General features: G+C 35.1%; 1 protein-coding gene across 1 annotated transcript in view; it reads left to right on the top strand.

Moving 5' to 3' along the window:
- Nucleotides 1-574: 574 nt before the first annotated feature.
- TTC29 (tetratricopeptide repeat domain 29) overlaps nucleotides 575-18,381 on the top strand; it is a 271,305-nt gene continuing 253,498 nt past the window's right edge. Inside the window, exon 1 of the mRNA XM_051964925.1 lies at nucleotides 575-659. The gene's annotated coding sequence lies outside the window, so the exon portion shown is untranslated. The remainder of the gene's footprint in view (nucleotides 660-18,381) is intronic.

Raw genomic sequence — 18,381 nt, 5'->3', positions numbered from 1 at the left:
CACCATCTAGTATTAATAACAAAATAAGCATATATTAAGGGCCTGCTGTGCATTAGGGCACTGTCCTAGGTACTAGACATATATAGGCAAAAATGAAGTAGTTTTCCTCAAGAAGCTTACATTCTAATGAGAAATACACCATGTACTTACATATGAGTATACAAATATATATACACCCATACATATACATATACATAAAAGATAAATGCAAGGGAACTAGAGGAAGAAAGTCACTAGGAGACAAGCAAGATCAGGAAAGGCTTCATGTGGAAGGTGGCTCTTGAGTTGAATCCAGTAGGAAACAAGCAATTTAAAGTCATGAGATCAGATCTCAATTGTGGAGAATAGTTAATATAAAAGACACAGAGAGCAGAAATATAGTTTTGTTTGTGAGTAATAAGAAGAATGCCATTTTATCTGTACTGGAGAGATTATGAACAGGGGCTGGTGAGGAAGTTGGAGATCAGATTCTGAAGGTCTTTAAACACCAAACAGAGAAGTATTGTGAGGCAATAGGAAGCTACTGAGAGTCAATGAATGAGAATGATCTGATAGTTTGAGAAAATCACTTTAGTAGCAGCATTGTAGATGGACTGGAGAGGGAATAGACCTAAGGAAGAGAGACCAACGAAGAGGTTAATGCAGAGTCCACAGAAGAGGTGAGGAGGGTACATATCAAAGAATATTTTTTGTTTTATTTTTCCTGCTGTTTTTTTTGCAACATGGTTAATATGGAAATACATTTTACATGACTTCATATGATTAACAGGTATCATATTGCTTGCCTTCTCAATGGGTGGGAAAGAGAAAGAATTTGGAACCTAACATTTTTAATTAATGCTAAAATAGGAATAAATATAGTTTAAAAAAGAAGATGTGATGAGAGCCTAAGATGGGGGAGATGTATGAGTAGACAGAATAGGCATAAAAATATATGTAGCTGCTATGGAAGTAGAAGCAACACAGTACAGTTGAAGAAGAGAGAAAGGGGAGGAGAATGAGGAATCCAGGATGAAACTGAGAATGTAAATGAGAGAAAGAGATAGCAATGGAGAGACAGACAGAGTCAAAAAGAAAGACAGAAACAGAGAGAAACAGAAACAGGCAGACAAAGAGACACAGAAAGATAGAGAGACAGGGACTGAGACAGACACAGACACATGGAGAAACAGAGAAGGGACATAGAAATTCAGAGAGAGAAAGATAGATAGAGAAGAGACAGAAAGACAGAGAAAGACAGAGAGACAGACACACAGAGAATGGGATTCAGAGAGAGAGACAAAGATACACAGAGAACATGTATCTGGTGCCCTCAAGAAAGAAAGGATCCAAAAAGAAGCCAATTTTCTTACTTTATAGATGAAAAAACCAAGGATTAGAGAATTTAAGCATTATAGGTATTAAATAATAAAGGCAGAATTTGAATCTGGATCCTCCAATTTTAGATCCAACGTTTTTGTTTGTTTTTATCATACTTTAGGATGGTTAAAACAAACAAACAAAAAAAAACCCTCTTCTAATATCTACTTGTTTTCTTCTTTCCTAATTTCATTCGTAAAAGCTCTCTGGGAAATGTGAATGTGATTAGAAATCTAATATAGGCAATACCAAGGATTTGAACATTTGTCCAAAACAATGTCATTCCTAAATTTTGCTCTCTTTATTGTAGTGCTTTGTATTTAGTGTTGACATGCTAATGTGGTTTTGGGCACAGCCACCAAGGTCCCTTCGTAACTGAGCTGACTTCATGGATCTGTGGGTATCCTAGCCATGTGACTATAAAACTGGATTTCAGCATCCTGAAGACAGAAATTATCTTGTATATTCTCTTTTATTCCTCAGTTTTTAGAAAGGAATCATGAGTATAGTGTATCTTCAAATAATGGGATTCAAAATGTAAAAATGGAAGGAATATGAGAGATCAATCATCTCATTTTACTGAGGAGGACATTGTCCTCAAGAATCTCAAAGCAAAATTTTCAAGTGGATGGTAGAACCTAAACTTTGAAACACATCACTTCTGGCTGAAAAAGCCTAACATTTACCAAACATTGAGCGAGGTATGATTAGGTGTCTAGCATTATTTATCAGATTCTCACCATCTTTTATACACCAACAGACTAGAATGCCACATAATACAATTCTAATTTAATTTTAAAATTTATTATTTTTATTTTCCCCAATTACTTATAAAAACAAATTCTTTGGTAATACACATACATTCATTTTTTACATATTTCCACATGAATGATATTGGGAGAGAAAAATCAGATCAAAAAGTAAAAAACCATACACACACACAAAAACCAGTGGAGAAAATATAAACATGTTGATCTACATTCATTCTCCATAGTTCTCTCTCTGGATTAGATGATATTTTCCTTCCAAAGTTTACTGGCATTGCCTTGGATCACTGAACCACTGAAAAGAACCAAATCTATTATAGTTGATCATTACACAATCCTGCTGTTGCTATGGACAATGTTTTCCTAGTTCAACTTGCTTCACTCAGCATGGGTTCATCTAAATCTTTCCAGTCTCTTCTAAAATCAGTCTGCTCATTATTTTTTATAGAACAATAATAGTCCATTACTTTCATGTACCATAACATATCCCCCCATTCCCTAATTGATGGACATTACTCACTTTCTAGTTTCTTGCCACCACAAAACAAGCTGTTAGAAATTTTTTGGTACATTTTTCTTTTTACACATGTGGGTCTTTCTTCCTTTTTTGTGATTTCTTTGGGAAACAGACCCAATAGTGGCACTGCTGGATCAAAGCATTTGCAGTTTCATATCCCTTTGGACATAGTTCCAAATTGCTCTCCAGAATGTTTGGGTCAATTCACAACTCTACCAACAATGTATCAGTGCATTATTTTGCGACATCCCCTCCAATATTTATCATTATCTTTTCCTGTCATCTTAGCCAATCTGATAGGTGTAAAGTGGTACCTCATACATACTATACATATGGCATACTACAAATCTAGACCTTAAAATGCTATATATATGTATATATATATATATATATATATATATATGCTCAATTGATAACTCATCCTCAAACTAAATCATTATCAACTGTTGCTCATAATTAGTTGGATATAATATTGATCTATAAAATTTAGAATTTATATATATATCATTTTTTATTTTATATTTTATTTATATATATCATTTTAATACATATCATTAATTATGCCAAATACTTATAATCTTTAAGTAGATGAAATAAAAACTTTTTAAAATATTGAGACTAAACAGAGGAAGGTGGACAACAGAGGAAGGTGGACAACATCCTTATTGTCCTGCTTGGTACTGAAATTATTCCAAGAATGCTTTCTGGAGCTAACAGAGGATAGGTTATATTCTAAAACATTCATTCTTTTACATAAAACAGAAATATATCCATCTGTACAATGTCACTAATGAATTAAATATATAAGAATAATTTCAGGGTATCTTATTCCAGCACTTAGCACAATACCTAGCACATAGTAGGTGGCCAATAAATGTTTATTAATTGGTTCTGATTCCTATTGAAAAAAGGATGAGAAGATAATAATAATAACTAATAATAATAGTCCATTTATACAGTGCTTTGTAAAGACACAAGTTATAATTTAATTCTCTATAGGACTAATTATATGCAAGAATAGTCTTATTGCTTTAACTGAGTTCAACAAGCATTTTAAAATCACCTGCTATGTAACAGGAACTATTCTAGGATTTGAAGATAGAAAGAAAAAAGTAAACTTGCTCTCGTGGGGATTATATTCTACTTTTTTTGGGGGGAAGGTACAATAGATACAAGTACACAGATAAGTAAACATAAAATAATATATAGAGAGAATGCTAACACCTGGAGGGCTCAAGAAAAGCCTCCTATAGGAGGTGGTGCTTGAGCTAAGCCGTGGAGGCAGCTGGGGATTCTACTTCAATACAGAAGGTCCTAAATAAAATAATAGTCTGAGCTCAGTAGATTTACAAACTAGTGCCTCATCTGATACATGTTTTATATTCTGAGTATTTCCACTCAATCTTCATGTTTCCTCCATGTATTTGTCTTTTTATTTCTATTGTCTAGTAATTTGGATATTTTTATTTTAGATTATTTTTGCCTGTGTTGAATATTCTTCTCTCGAGTCCCTGGGGTCTTGTATCTGGTTTTAAACTTCTTCTTATTCTTCTCTTTCTCCTTATTTCTCTTTCTTGCTCGTGGTTTGTTTTTTTTTTTTTTTTTTTTACTCCTTTATCAGATGTCATCTATTGTGCCTGTGTATTTTACCCATGGGTGCTTCAATTATGTATGAATGTGATCTGCTTCACAGTTGCTGGTTTCAATTTTCAGTCTAAATAACTCTGTACAAAAATGAAAGTAACCTACATTTGACTTCAGAAACACTTGCCATGATCGGGTCTTTAGTTGTCTTGCTTCTGAATGATAACTGATTTGGGGTAGGATCATTATTTGTTTTCCATGAGATCAATGGGGTTAAAGTCAGTTTCAGCTCTTTTCCTCCAAATTAAAGTGGATGCTCAATCGCTCTTCAAGATACATTCCATTTCTCATAATTCTCTCTACCCGGTGGTTCTCTTTATCCTTTAAAATGTCCCCAGTAGAAGCATCTGAATAGCTGTAAGTCTATCAATCAATGTCTATCTCATTATATATACCCATGAATGTGTGTGAGTATATATATACCTATATGTAGCTATCTATATATCCATATATGTGTGTGTATGTGTGAATACACATATGTGTATGTTGTGGATGTGTGCGTGTGTGTGTACATATGTATGTATTCCAAAGGGAGACATACCTTCCACTGAGTTCCCTTTGGATTTCCTCATGTATCAATTGATATCTAGTATCTGAGTTTCATTGCTTGTTACCTATCAAATAAAATACAAATTTGCAGCCTGGCATTTAACATATCTTCTCCCATCTCCATGACTTTACACATATGAATCATGCATTTCAATATCTGGAATGCAATCCCTCCCCTCTCACCTCTACTTTTTTAAACCCTCAGCTTCCTTCAAATATTAGGTAAAGTACCACTTTCTATAGGATACCTTTCCAGATTTCCTCCAGTTGTTGGAGCTGCTTCCCCCAACCCAGATTAATTGCTGTTGCAAATTTTGTGTAATTATCTGGAGTAGTATTATTCCTTTAAGAAAATGTAAGCCCCTTAAGGTAAATGACTGGTTTTTATGCCCTTTTATTTCCAGTATCTAGCAGAATTACTTGTACAAAATGGATGCTTATTTTTTTTTTTGCAATGAATTGAATTTTTCTTCTCTGCTTTTTTATCTTAGTTCAGGTGTCATTTCCTAGGTAATATCTTCACTTAACCCTTGAGTTATTATTCTTTCCCTGCTCAATAATCTTATTTACTTATTTACTAAAATAGTTATTGTATCTTCTCTCTTCCCTTTACAACCACAGCACTCCAACACCCACTAAAAACAAGACAGGGAGGACGATTTCCCTTTTTGTTTTTGCACTAGTAGAACTTCGGACAGTATTTGCAAATAGTAAGTTCTAAATAAATGTTTAATGAGTTGAATTTCATAGGACTGCAGATTTTTTAGCTGGAAAATATCTTAGAAATTATCTAACCCAATGAGGAAATTGAAAAGGTTGCTAAAGGTCATATCAGTATATAATAATTGAGTGGAGAATTTGAATCCAGGTTCTCTGATGACAAACAATATGATGGAGATCAGGAAAGATTGCAGCACTGAACGCATGAATGTAGACTAGAACCAGTGACATAAAGCAATAACCAATTCCAAAGCTTAATGTTATGTGACTAACTCAGGAACAGATCATCAAAGATGGTGTAGGGTTAGCTTTCCCTATATGGCAATACCTAGGCAACTTTGTTTACCTCATTATTAAAGCCCAAACCATATTAACATTGGCTTGCAATCCAGAACTTATCAGTGGCCTGGATCAAAATGACAGAGAGAATACACATATTCTAGCCTTTTTTATTTGAGTAAATATTTATTCAGTCAGTCCTTTTCCCCTTCTGTGTGACTCTTCATGATCCTTTTGAGGGGCTTTCTTGGCAGAGATGATGCAATTGTTGGCCATTTTCTTCTCCAGAGCATTTTTCAGTTGAGGAAACTAAGGTAAACCATAATAAATGACTTGCCCAAGATCATACAACTAGTGTCTGAGGCTGAATTTGAACTCACAAAGATGTTTCTTCTTCACTTCAGACCCAGCAATAGATCTATCTAGATGCCCACAAACATTTATATATTACTCAATAAATTGTATGTTCATTCATTCATTGTAGAATTTCTGTGTGTGTGGCCTTCCCCCATTGGAATTCAATATTTTTAGGGTAGGTACTATCCTACTTATTTTTATTTGAATCCCTTTTGCTTAGCATGATTCTTGGAACATTGTAAGTGCTTAATAAATGCTCTATCAATATTTATTTATTCTGGAGGACCTTATATATTTATTATAATTATAGAGAGCCACAGACAGTGGGAGAACTCTGGGTAAGGTATAAGACCCTTTAGCCCAGAGGTAACCTGCTGACAATGCCTGACTCAGCTCCCCATCTCCCCTTGGGATGTCTCACCCTTCCTGAGAATTCAAGGGGAGCATGACCATCTGTGTTCAACTTACAGTAAAGAGGCATTTACATATCAATAGCAAAGTGCTTATAGTTAGCACATGCTCAGTGTGCTGTGGTGATGTAATGGTACAGGACTTAATTAGGCATGACAAGACTTAATTAGGTAAATACAAAAAAATACAAAGTAAATACAAAATAATTTCAGAGTGCTAGGGAAAGCACTAACAACCAGGGAGATGAAGAAAACTGTCATGGGATTGATGACATATCAGTTGAACCTTGAAAGGAGCAAGAAATTCTATGAAATAGGGGTGAGGGAAGGAGAGCATCCCAGGTAATGCATAAGCATGGAAAATGGAATGTGAAATAAAACCTAAAGCAAGTAGAGAGTAATTTATGGAGAAGGTCGGTTATGTGATGGGAAATAATGTGATATAAACCTGGGTAGGGAGGCTTGAGTAAAATTGTGAAGGGCTTTAAATACCAAAAAGAAGAGTTCCTATTTAATTGTATAACTTTCTAGAGCAGGAAAGTGATATAATTATACCTTTGCTTTAGGAGTATTAATTTGGTAGCTGTGTAGATTTTTAAAAGGAAGAGATCATAATGAGTACTGCAATAGTCTAGGCAAGAGGGAATGAAGGCTGAAATTAAAATCTTGCCAATAAAAGTAGAGAACCTGGGATGGATAAGAGAGATGTTTATGGTGGGTCAGATTTTTTTCTCTATTCCCTGAAATCTCCAACTTTACCAACTCATCCTCTGTATCTTTGCTCTTTCTGAAGTGGCTTGAATCTGCCAGATATACTTTTCATACTTGACTTTATTATCTCGTTGAGAATCTCATTTTACTTTCTCTAGATCCTGTCTTTTAAAGGTTTAATTTTACTCTGCTTGTCTCTATGCTATAGAACCCCATTTCTCTGACTAGTCTGTCGAGTAGATTGAAAAACTGGGGCTGTGCCAAGGAACTAATTGCATAAAGGCATGAGCTGGTCTATTTTGTTCCATGTGAATATTTTTTTAAAATACCTGTCTGTGGAGTATCCCTGTAGTGGCATCTTAGACAGGAAGATCAATGCTTTTTCCATTAGCAGAGAATGATGGGCACAGGTGCCCTTTGGTTTGCGTAGAGAGAGTTTGACCTCAGCCAGGGGTGTGAGAAGTGCCAGCAATGTAGCTTTATCTTAGTGAGATCCCTGAAGAGGGTCCCTTTTATTTAATAGTCAAGGAGATGCATAATAGATATGAAGATTTGAACTGCTTCTGTTAATAATCAGAAATTTATAGATAGGTAGACAGACAGAGAGATAGATAACTGGATACTTATCTATAAGTAGATACACAGCTACCTATCACACATATATACTATATACATATATATGTATACATACATATATATTCACATATATGTATATGGTGTGTGTGTCTATGTGTGTGTACCTATGTATGTATGTACTTTCTATTTGCCCTCCCCTTTGAACATCCGTTCAGCTGCCCTGACTAATCCTCTGCAAAAGCCAGAATGTAAATCCAAACTTAACCTCAGCAAATCTATTGTTCAAATAACAAGACCACCTCTCCCTCTCCTCCCTTGTATAAAAAACTCATCCTAGAAAAATAAAAGACAGGAGCACAAACAAATTTGACTTACTCTCAGATAATTGCTTTTCTATTTTAAGTGTCTCTGAGATCATTCTGACCTGGTCACCAGTTTCTTTTTTAACCCAAATTTCTCAAAGACATGAGATCAAATGTTAGCATGTGGTATGTTTAGCATCTCTCTAATGGGGAAAGAAATATAAATGAGCAGCTTAGAAAATACTTATCAAAAGGCAAAAAGAAATAATTGACTTTGGGAGTTAAAAGAAAATCAAAAATTACTACTCCCTTTAGGGAGTTATTTTTTCTCTCTCTCTCTTTCTCCCTCTCCACTCTCAACCTACTCAAATGCACAGCCTGGATTTAAGATATATGATAACTGGTTAAACAAAGCTTAATGAAATATACAGACCTATGTGCTCTTAAATGGATAATTCATATGCTGTTTTATTATCTCTCCAGGTTTAATTAAATATTTGCCTTTTGGCTAATCAGTAACAATTAATAAAAGTAGCTTCTATCCAGGCCATTTCTTGGGAATGTTCAAATGGCCTTCGTTTGCATCTTTGCATTTTCTTTATGAATGACAAAGAACAGACACAATGTTATAATATAATAGACATGAGTATAAGTCAAAATGAGCATTAAATGGGCAAGAACAATAGAACAAAGCATTTGTTAAAAGTAAATGGTTTGAAATGATGGAAACTTTAAGGGAGTTGCGAAAATCAATATTTTTTGCTTAAGTTCTTTATAATATTCCATTCTTGTGTTGAATATTGACTTTATCCTAAAGTTGAGCTATCACTAGCATAGGGCAATCGGGATTTTGTCCTAGGGCACCAAAATTTGAAGACTGCTGTTGACATGATCCTTCCATAAAGACACGGAAATTTAATGCCTATTTAGCAAGAATAATTAATTTATCTTTGCAGAGGTAAGGGACAAAAGAGGTGGAAAATTGCACATACTATAAAACTCAGTTTACGTGTTAGTTTTCCTGAAATGCCCTTTTTTCTTCTTTATTTTTGTAACATTCTTATTTATAAAGAGATTCTTCTTTCTTTTTATAACTTTTTATAACCCTTTTATAACAGGGAGAGTAGAAGAATATATTTGGAGATGAAGATGATATAAAAAGAAGATAGCAGTAAAAATGAAAATAAATAAATATTTAGTTACCTAGGATTCTTTTCTAAAATAAACATAATTGGTTAAAATAGAATGCGATTAGAAAATAGACTTCTTTCCTTTAGTGACTGTATTTAAGGTGATCTCCAATCTGGATAAGACTTCCTCTGATCTTTCCTCAGGCACCATGGCAGCCTCCCCAACAAAGTTCTCCAAGAGTCTAGGAGTTTTTATCTTTCTTCCATATAGTAGTATACTGATTTCTCTCCTACTACAAATGAATTTGTCTTAAAATTTTGATTTAAAGGTCTATGTTGTGGCATTTACCCAGACATGTTTTTGTGACATATTTTCTGTGTGCCAAATTAGCTACTTGTGGCTCTGATCTACCTAATTATAAAACAGAATAAGTGTATTTTACTGGTTTCATAGGAAAAGAAACTTTAAACAAATTACTTCCTTTCTCCCGGTCTCATTTTCCCTGTTTGTGAAATAAGGGTAGTTAGCTGGTGCCATAGTTCACAGAGTGCCAGACCTAGAGAAAGAACCTGAGTTCAAATCTGGCCTCAGACACTAGCGATGTGAACCTGGGCAAGTCACTTAATCCTGTCTGCCTCAGTTTCTTCATCTGTAAAATGGGGATAATAATAATACCTATCTCCCAGGGTTGTTGTGAGGATCAAATGAGATAATTAGGAAGTACCAGAGAGCAGATTTGAACTCAGTTCTTCCTGACTCCAGACTTGCTACTCCAACTACATCAGTACCAGCTGCCTCTAGTAAAGAGTAAAGTTTCAAACCCAAATGCTCTCAGTCCATATCCAGAGTTCTGCTGCTACAAAAGTCTTGGTCAGTCTTTTTGACATTAACTAGCTAAGTAAAGAAGAAATCATAAGTAACAATGGGCATCCCATACTTTATATTTAGAGAATAGGTGGGTACATTAAAGTTGCCAAAGAGTAAACTTTTCATGGAAAACTTCAATTTAGCCATTATTTAAACTGTTGCATGCTTTTAAAAAATAAAAAATAATTTCCAACCATTGCAATATAAGCTTTGTTAGAGAAGTTTTTTTGTTGTTGTTTGTTTTACTCTCTTCACTTTTGCCTTTGTATTCCCAGCACCTACTACAGTACCTGGCTCATAATAAGTACTTCATAAATACATGTTTAATTGAACTGAATTGAATGGGTACTATCTTCTTTATTTATAGGCTTTAAATTAATTTGAGCTTCATCTTGCAGTCAGAGAAGTAACGTGAAGGAAGGGTCCTCAGGGAGCTGAGTGGAGCACTTAATTCTATCACTGTTGCTTGTCTTTGTGGACAAGTGGCATTTTATCCTTGCATTTGGGAGATAACGTGGAACCGTACCACATAACCCTGAGAGTATGATCTGGATAGTTTTTGTCACCAGAAATCAAGTTAGATAGCAAAACAGAGCTGTGTTGCATTAACCTTGGAAAAGAACTTCCTCAAATTTGCTTTGCCAGGTCTTATTTCACAGAATCTCTTTGAATCTTCGTTAATGATAAAAGGTTTTGATCCTTTAGTCAATAAATATGTTATAGGCAGCTCTTGATTATACAGGGCCTGATCATTCACTTTGTAGATGCCCTAGGCTCTTTGGTTTGCTCTGCTCTCCCACCAGCTTGTTATGCCTTGACTGTTTGACTATTCATTAGTAACTCAGGTTTGGGGAAAAGAAAAGAGTTAAAACTCAAATTCATTAATGACAATGTTATTATCTCTCTGCTTTGGTGAAAGAAAAGGTTGGAAATATCCAAGACTTTGGAATAAGAGAATACTGGGTTTGGAGTCAGGAAAAAAAGCCATTTAATCATATTCCTATCAGAGATCTTTGCCTCGGAACATGTCACCTCGGAGCCCTGCTTCCCCTGTTCCTAGCCTAAAGTGAACCATTACATGTAGGCAGAATCCAACAATGCTGAACTTCAACTCTGGTCACCTTCTCACCAACCACTTGGCTCTCAGATCTACGTATGAGACCCTTCTGGTGAGAGAAGCACACTCAAATCAATCCTGCCATTGTTACTGTATCAGTCTATCACCAGTTATCTCCACTCAGCATCCTTGAAACTTTTCAAACCAAATACTTCTCCTGAGTCACCACTATCTTATAGGTATCTCCTTCACTTAGAATTTAAATTATTAGATTCACTTTTGGTTTTGTGTTTCAGAATCAAATAGAGTGCTTAGCCTATAGGCAATATGACAAAACACTTAATAAATGTTTGTTTTTTTCATTCATTAATTCATTTATATAAGGATAAAAATGACTATAACAAAGAAACAACTCTGCCCTCAAAGAGCTTACATATGTAATAATGTTGCTAGTCACAGGGCAAGGCTGGATGCATCTTCCCCTCAGGGTTCCGGTATTAGTCCCCCAAGATTAAAAATGTCTTTTCTTAAATACATTGACTCCTGGAAGTCTCCCTACTTAGCTATTGGTCAATAATACTTTAGTTCTATTTAACCTAATTTTTACATGGTGATATTAATGCAAACATAGAGCAAGAATAAAAATTATAAACATTTCTAGCCCAAAACTTTAGAGCATGATTCATTCCCTGGAGAGACTGGGCTCACATTTAACCCCACTTCTACATAGCATTCACTCCATTACGTCTCCCTTCAAAGATTTCATGACTGATAATAAGTAGATGAGTCTATGTCTCTGCTACTGCTGGATTATGCTGGGCAAGTTACTCAGGACACCATCTGGATTCCAGGGAATTCTAGCATGGACTCCATTTCCAGATTTTTGGTGACTTGTTCTCCTGACCTTTCAAGATGTAGGAGGTTGTAGCCATCTCCAAGCACGTTCATCTAAAAACAGAAAGGAATAGGTTCAATAAAGGCAATAGCAACAAAGGAGACTTTCAATGTAAATAACATAGCTCAAGGCAGGAGATAAAACCCCAAAGGCTCTTTTCCGACTCAGAGTTCTGTCCTTGTTGCTTTACTTGTACAGTTAGGCAAGAATTAAGATGGACCTCACTTTGGCCACTTGTTGTCCTTTGAATGTACCTTATTTCAGGCTAACTATTAATACAAGGGGAGGAACAAGACCAAAGCACCAAAAAAGTGAATAAGCAAGCAACAACAATAGTAAAGGAGGGTTTTGATACAAAGGATATCCATCAAAAAGATGAAAATAACTCAAATATACCTAAAAGCAAAACCACAAAAAAGTTTTTCTACAAGATCTATTAGAATTCCTTAGAGAATATGATTTAAGAACTTAAAAAAAAAATTGAAAACTAATAAGTGAAATGAGAGCAATAGAAGAAAGAACTGGAAAAGAAGAAAGGATTCTGAGAAGATGATGGAATAGGTCAGGAAATCTCAATCTCTCCAGAATACCTTCACAAACAAAATAAAATTGTGCCTCAGGCAAACATAGACTGGTGAAAAACAACTAAGAGTTGCAGCAGAATAAGGGTCCTCCTGAGACAAGTGAATCAAGAAAGACCCTAGGATGGAGGCTTGGCCCCTGTGAATTGTAAAACTAGCTCCATTGAAACAGCAAGTGGGGAGCCCTGGAGGTACCTGGATTAGGAGGTAGTTTTAGCCCCTGCCAAAGAAACGTTCACTTCCTAGATAGTGAAAGACTGAGGTAACCTTTTCTGATAAGGATCACTAGGACAACTATGCTGCTGAGATAGGGCTCTGGGTGAGAAAGAAACAGGGTATCTGGTGAGTGCTGAAGCAGTAGAGTAGGGACACTGCTGGCTGCAGGCACTTGTAGGAGATGGGAGCTTTTGGTTTGGCATTCCAGGTCAAAGGGGAAAACTGAAGTGAAGCTAGAGGTACCATCCCTCTTCTTTCCCCCCTCCCCCCACTAGAGGAGATTACACTAACAAATTCTTATTTTTTAAAATGAGCAAACAAAATAAAAAGAACCCCACCATAGAAAGTTCCTATGGGAATAAGAAAACAGAGATTTATCTTTAGAGGAGAGTATTGAAAAAGAAAAAAAAAAAAAAAAAAAAACCTCTTTTACCCCCTAACAATTAAATGGCTATCTGGCCAAAAAGAATTTATTGAAAAAAAAAAAAAACCCTTAAAAATCAAATGAGTATGATAACTAAGAACCATAATTAAGCTAAGGCAAAAGGGATTTTTTTCCCCCCAAGGGAACTGAAATTTTAAAAGTGCTGATGGAATTGGTGGTCCTTTAGCAGCTAGAAATTTAATACCTAGTTATCAAGATTAAGTAGCTAAAATAAGAAATTAATAAAAGTCTTTCACTATTGCCCCTACTTTGGCCCTGGAAGATAAGTCACCCTTGTCATGCTCTGTTTCACTATACTTTTTACTAACTGCCTCTCTCCAACAGTGTTCTGGAATCTGTAACTCTGTCCTTTTCCCAACAAAACAAAATTAAGAATCCATTTTATGTTATTTGTTTTGGAGAATTTATTTAAACCCATTTTTTTTAAATTGCTGATTATGAGTCTGGACAATTATTTCTTAATAGAATTATTATTATTATTCAAAATGATGTTTATCAATTTAAATTATTATTTATAATAAAAATTTCTCATTTTGAAAGGCAGTATGATAGAATCTGGAGCATTTAGGTGGCTCAGTGGATAAAGTGCTTGGCTTGGGGTCACAAAGACTCATCTTTCAAGTTCATCTCCTGCCTTTGACATTTATTGGTTGCATGACCCTGGACAAGTCATTTAATTCTGTTTGCCTCAGTTTCTTTATCTTTAAAATGAGCTGGAGAAAGAAATGTCAAACCCTCCCATATCTTTGCCAAGAAAACTCCAAATGGGGTCACAAAAATTGTACATGACTGAAATGATTGAACAACAATAACAAAAACAAATGAGGGATCCTACAAAGTCAACCTTTGATCTGGGTGATGTGAGTTTAAGTTTGAGCTCAGTCACATTTGGCTATGTGATGTTACACAAGAAATTGGACCACTCAATGACTCAGGTAGCTAAAAATTTTAAATTGCCTAAAGCAGTTGCCAGTTTTGCACCAGTTGGAGAGTTTCCTCACCAGGATCTTCTTAGACCAAAGAAACTGAGAGACATCATGGTATAATGGATAGAGCACTGACCTTGCAGTCAGGAACCTGAGTTTTAATCCCAGCCTCAAACTTTTACTAATCATATTCCCCTGGGCCTCTGTTTTCTTCTAAGGCTAAATTCTATGATCTCATGAAATCACTGGTTCCTTTGCTCAAAAAAATATAGAAAAAGCCTTGGTAAAACTTGGAAGTCCAAAACTACAGTTTTACTATGGATGTAAGATAGTGTAATCCTGTCAGAGGAGATGAAAAGGGCCACCAAAATTAATCAATGATCACTCCAGAACATCAATTGAACTATATTATCTCCTAGTTGCTTCTAATCCCTTTATCAGATGAACTCAGGACAATCCCCAAGTCTATTCCATTTTCAAGATTTGAGGGGGAGGGGATATGGAAAGAAGAGAGGGAAATCTAAGTCATTCAACTACTCATTGTCCAATCATCTTCTTTGGGTTGTGTTTATTTTAACACTTTTACTGGCATAAGGAGGGACAGAAAGCAGAACTGCTTTAAAAAACAATATAAATTTCCCAGGGCTAGTGTCCTTGAAAGTAGCTACATGTGATAATTTTAAAAATATTACATAGAAGAATTGTACATGTTTAACATATACTTGCCACTTAGAAGAGAGGGTGAAGGGAAGGGAGGGAGAAAAAAAATCTAGAACACAAGATTTTGCAAGGATGAATGTTGAAAACTATACATGTGTTTTAAAATTAAAAAAAAGAAAGAAAGAAAAAAAGAAAGTAGCTGCATGAGGAATTTTTACCTTTCCATTTTCCATTTTCAACTTTTTTTCCACTGGTATCACCAAGAAAAGGCAAAGTCTGACAAGGAGAAAATGGAAGGCTGAAATAAACATTGGGGAAAAGACAAAATCTCTTGAAAATATTTGGCTCTTCTTTCTGTCTGCCAATGGAACTAGGGAACATGACACTGATGTGGGAGGGTGAAGAAAAAGTGTTTAATGAATTGCAAGTCTAGCTATCTCCACTGAGAATTTTTACAAAGTTAGATTGTTTGATCTTCAGCAGCACAGCTATCTCCATCTCATCATTCAATCTGAAAGTTACTGCAAAAAAGAGCAACAGTTGAGAGTTTTTGAGATTCCTTACATATCACAAGTGAGAACCCCAACACTTTTCTGCTCAGAAACTAGGAAGAATCCTTAGTGAGCCATTAAAACTCTGTTTTACAAATGCAAATATATTCTACCTATGCATTTCAGTGACAAGAAAACAAATTGCAAAAAGCAAGTTCAGGTTCTTTGCAATAGATGTCATGTAGATTAATAGAGGTCCCAGTTCATGGAAGTTATTATCTTTCCTGTTAAAGCCCATTCCTCTTCTCAATGTTTTTATTTCTGTCAAGTATCACACCATCCTTCTGGTCACCCAGGATGGCAAAATCAGAATGATACTCAAACATCCCCCCTGTCTCAGCCTTCTTATTTAATCAGAATGAATAGTGAGCAAAATTGAATTATTCTGTACTTCCATTTGTCCTTTTTTTCCCATCAAATTTGAAACTCCTTCAGAAGTAATTTGAGGAAAGACAAGAGATTGCCAAGAATTGGAAAAATCAAATTCTTCTTGATTGTCATGTCCAAGTTTAGTGCTTTTTTTGCTTTTGGAGGGGGTGGGGTTTGAGTCACCATCCATTATAATGCAAATTCTGTCATCCTCCAATCATCCAAGTAAATGTAATTAATTTCCATATTAAATAGTGAAAGGTTTTACCTTTCAATGGCAATGAAATAGTATTTACTATATTAGTTGTTGAAATTGGCAAAGTGTCAGCCCAAAGAATGGGATTGTAGATTCTCTGTGACAATAGAAACTCATGATACCTTTTTTTGCCCAGTTTAGTCGTGTTTTCTTTTCTCTCTTTGACCAGGAACCCTGAGGATCTTCCCCTCTCAGATTCATTTATTTATTTAGACTTTTTTTTGAACTAAGTGAAAGAGGAGATTCTTTGCCTCAATTACTTCCTAGCTTTAATCAATGAATGGGTGCAGCCTTAGTCAAACTGAGACTTGTGAAGACTTTAGCTTTAAAAAGTCATTGTCTCCTATTGCATTCTGGCCATTTCCAATCTTGTTCTATATCTTGCCACTGGACCCAGTTGGCTAGGGAGGGGAAAGTTAGGTAAGTGGCCAGTTCTCCCTTACTTAACTCCAATTCATTTGCATGTCATACTCCCCTGTATGGGTATCTCCCTTTCTTCCTACCTCTCCCCTTACTGCTTCTCAGCTTTTCAGGTTTATGTGCTGTCTTTCCCCATTAGAAAGAAAACTCTTTTTGGACAGAGACTTTTGTTCTTTCTACTTGTATTTGTATTCTCAGCATTTGGATAGCATCTTGAATATATGAAGTGCTTAATTAATTCTGATTTTCCTCAACTTGACTAATCTATTTTTTTCTTACAATATTTTCTGTCATTGCTGGTAACAAATCTGTCTTTAATCTCTATAATTGTGAGGGGGAAAGCACATCAGTTCTTTTCATTTTTGCTTTTTTAAAGGTTTTTTTTTATTTTTTATTATAATTTGAAATATAATGGCCCAAACTCTTCATTCCTATCTAAATCTCTCACATATTTGGCTCAATTTCCTTATCTTGCTGTTTTTCTTGTTTTAATTTTGGATCCTCATATATATGTTACACTAAGTTATGTAAATCTTTGTAATTAGAATGTCGCTTGATTGCAGGATGGAGGTGGGTACAATGACCCTGTTCTGAATTTACCTTCCTGTCTCCTCACAGCATACAAAAATGCTTTGCACCTAGGAATACTTAGTAAATAGCATTGTCTGCCTGAGATCTTAAAGTTAGTTTCTAAATGTCTGCTAATTCCAAATATTCTAAATTAGTAAAAATCTCTTGTTCTTTTGGCTTCTTTTCAAGTTTTTTTTTTTATCATATTGTTTAGCTTTTTTAGAGAGAAGCTGATTTTAATTTTGTTACATTGTGGTCTTTCAAACTAGTATTTAATGTGACCAGTCCCTATTTTCTTGCATTGAGATTATTTCAGTTTTTGTTTCAATTTTTATTTAATAAGTTGTTTTCTTGGAAGACCTTACTGGTAGATATAGTAGAATATTATCAAATGTGGTATTTGTTATCTTGTTTATAATATCTTTTAAATATCATTATATATTTTACTTCTACTCATTGATTTCTGAATCCCCCAGGCATAAACACAGATTCATATCTTTAAGCATTTTTAAGCAGATGGTTACAAATACTGTAGCATTATTAATCACATCATGACTACATGCCCATGTGAGGCAGTGGAGACTTGAACAAACATGTAATGGTATCATTATTTCTTCTGATGATTTGGCTTTACCTATAGAGAATGCTGCCATTGGAATTTTACCCATGGAGATTATTCTTCTTATTCATCCTGAATGGGGAAATTAGCTTATTATTTTATATTTCTTCTGGGACCATTTTGCCAATACCATATAGGTTTTTGGATAATGTGTCCATGTATCTAATTTAACTGCAATGATAATGATAGCAACCCTTGCATCTCAGTGTTGCTAGGTAACAACAGGATGCAGGTTATGGTTAAGTTTAAAGGTTTTAACAGCTACAAACAAAAAAGTTAAAAGAAGATCTTTAAGTTGGAAGAAAGATCTAAAACTCATCAGAAATGCATGTTTTGGGAAAGGAATTTGGTAGACCTAGTTCAATGACTAATTAGCATTATGAATAAATTGTGGGAAAAACTTTGTAGCTATTGTCTCAAACCCAGTTTTTACTGGTAGACTGGGTATTTGATGGGTTGACCACTAGTTCTTTCCTTGGAAATGTAGAGGAATATGAAGGACTATGGAGTGAATTTAAAGTAATGTAGCTCATGGACTCTCGACAGTGTGCTTCTTCCATAGATTACTGCTGATATTGAGTCATTTCATTTGTGTCTAACCTCCATGACTCCATTTAAGGTTTTCTT

Source organism: Antechinus flavipes, chromosome 6 (assembly GCF_016432865.1).
Source record: "Antechinus flavipes isolate AdamAnt ecotype Samford, QLD, Australia chromosome 6, AdamAnt_v2, whole genome shotgun sequence".
NCBI lineage: Eukaryota > Metazoa > Chordata > Mammalia > Dasyuromorphia > Dasyuridae > Antechinus > Antechinus flavipes.
The sequence above is the reverse complement of the archived record's forward strand: the minus strand, read 5'-3'. Positions and strand labels throughout refer to the sequence as shown.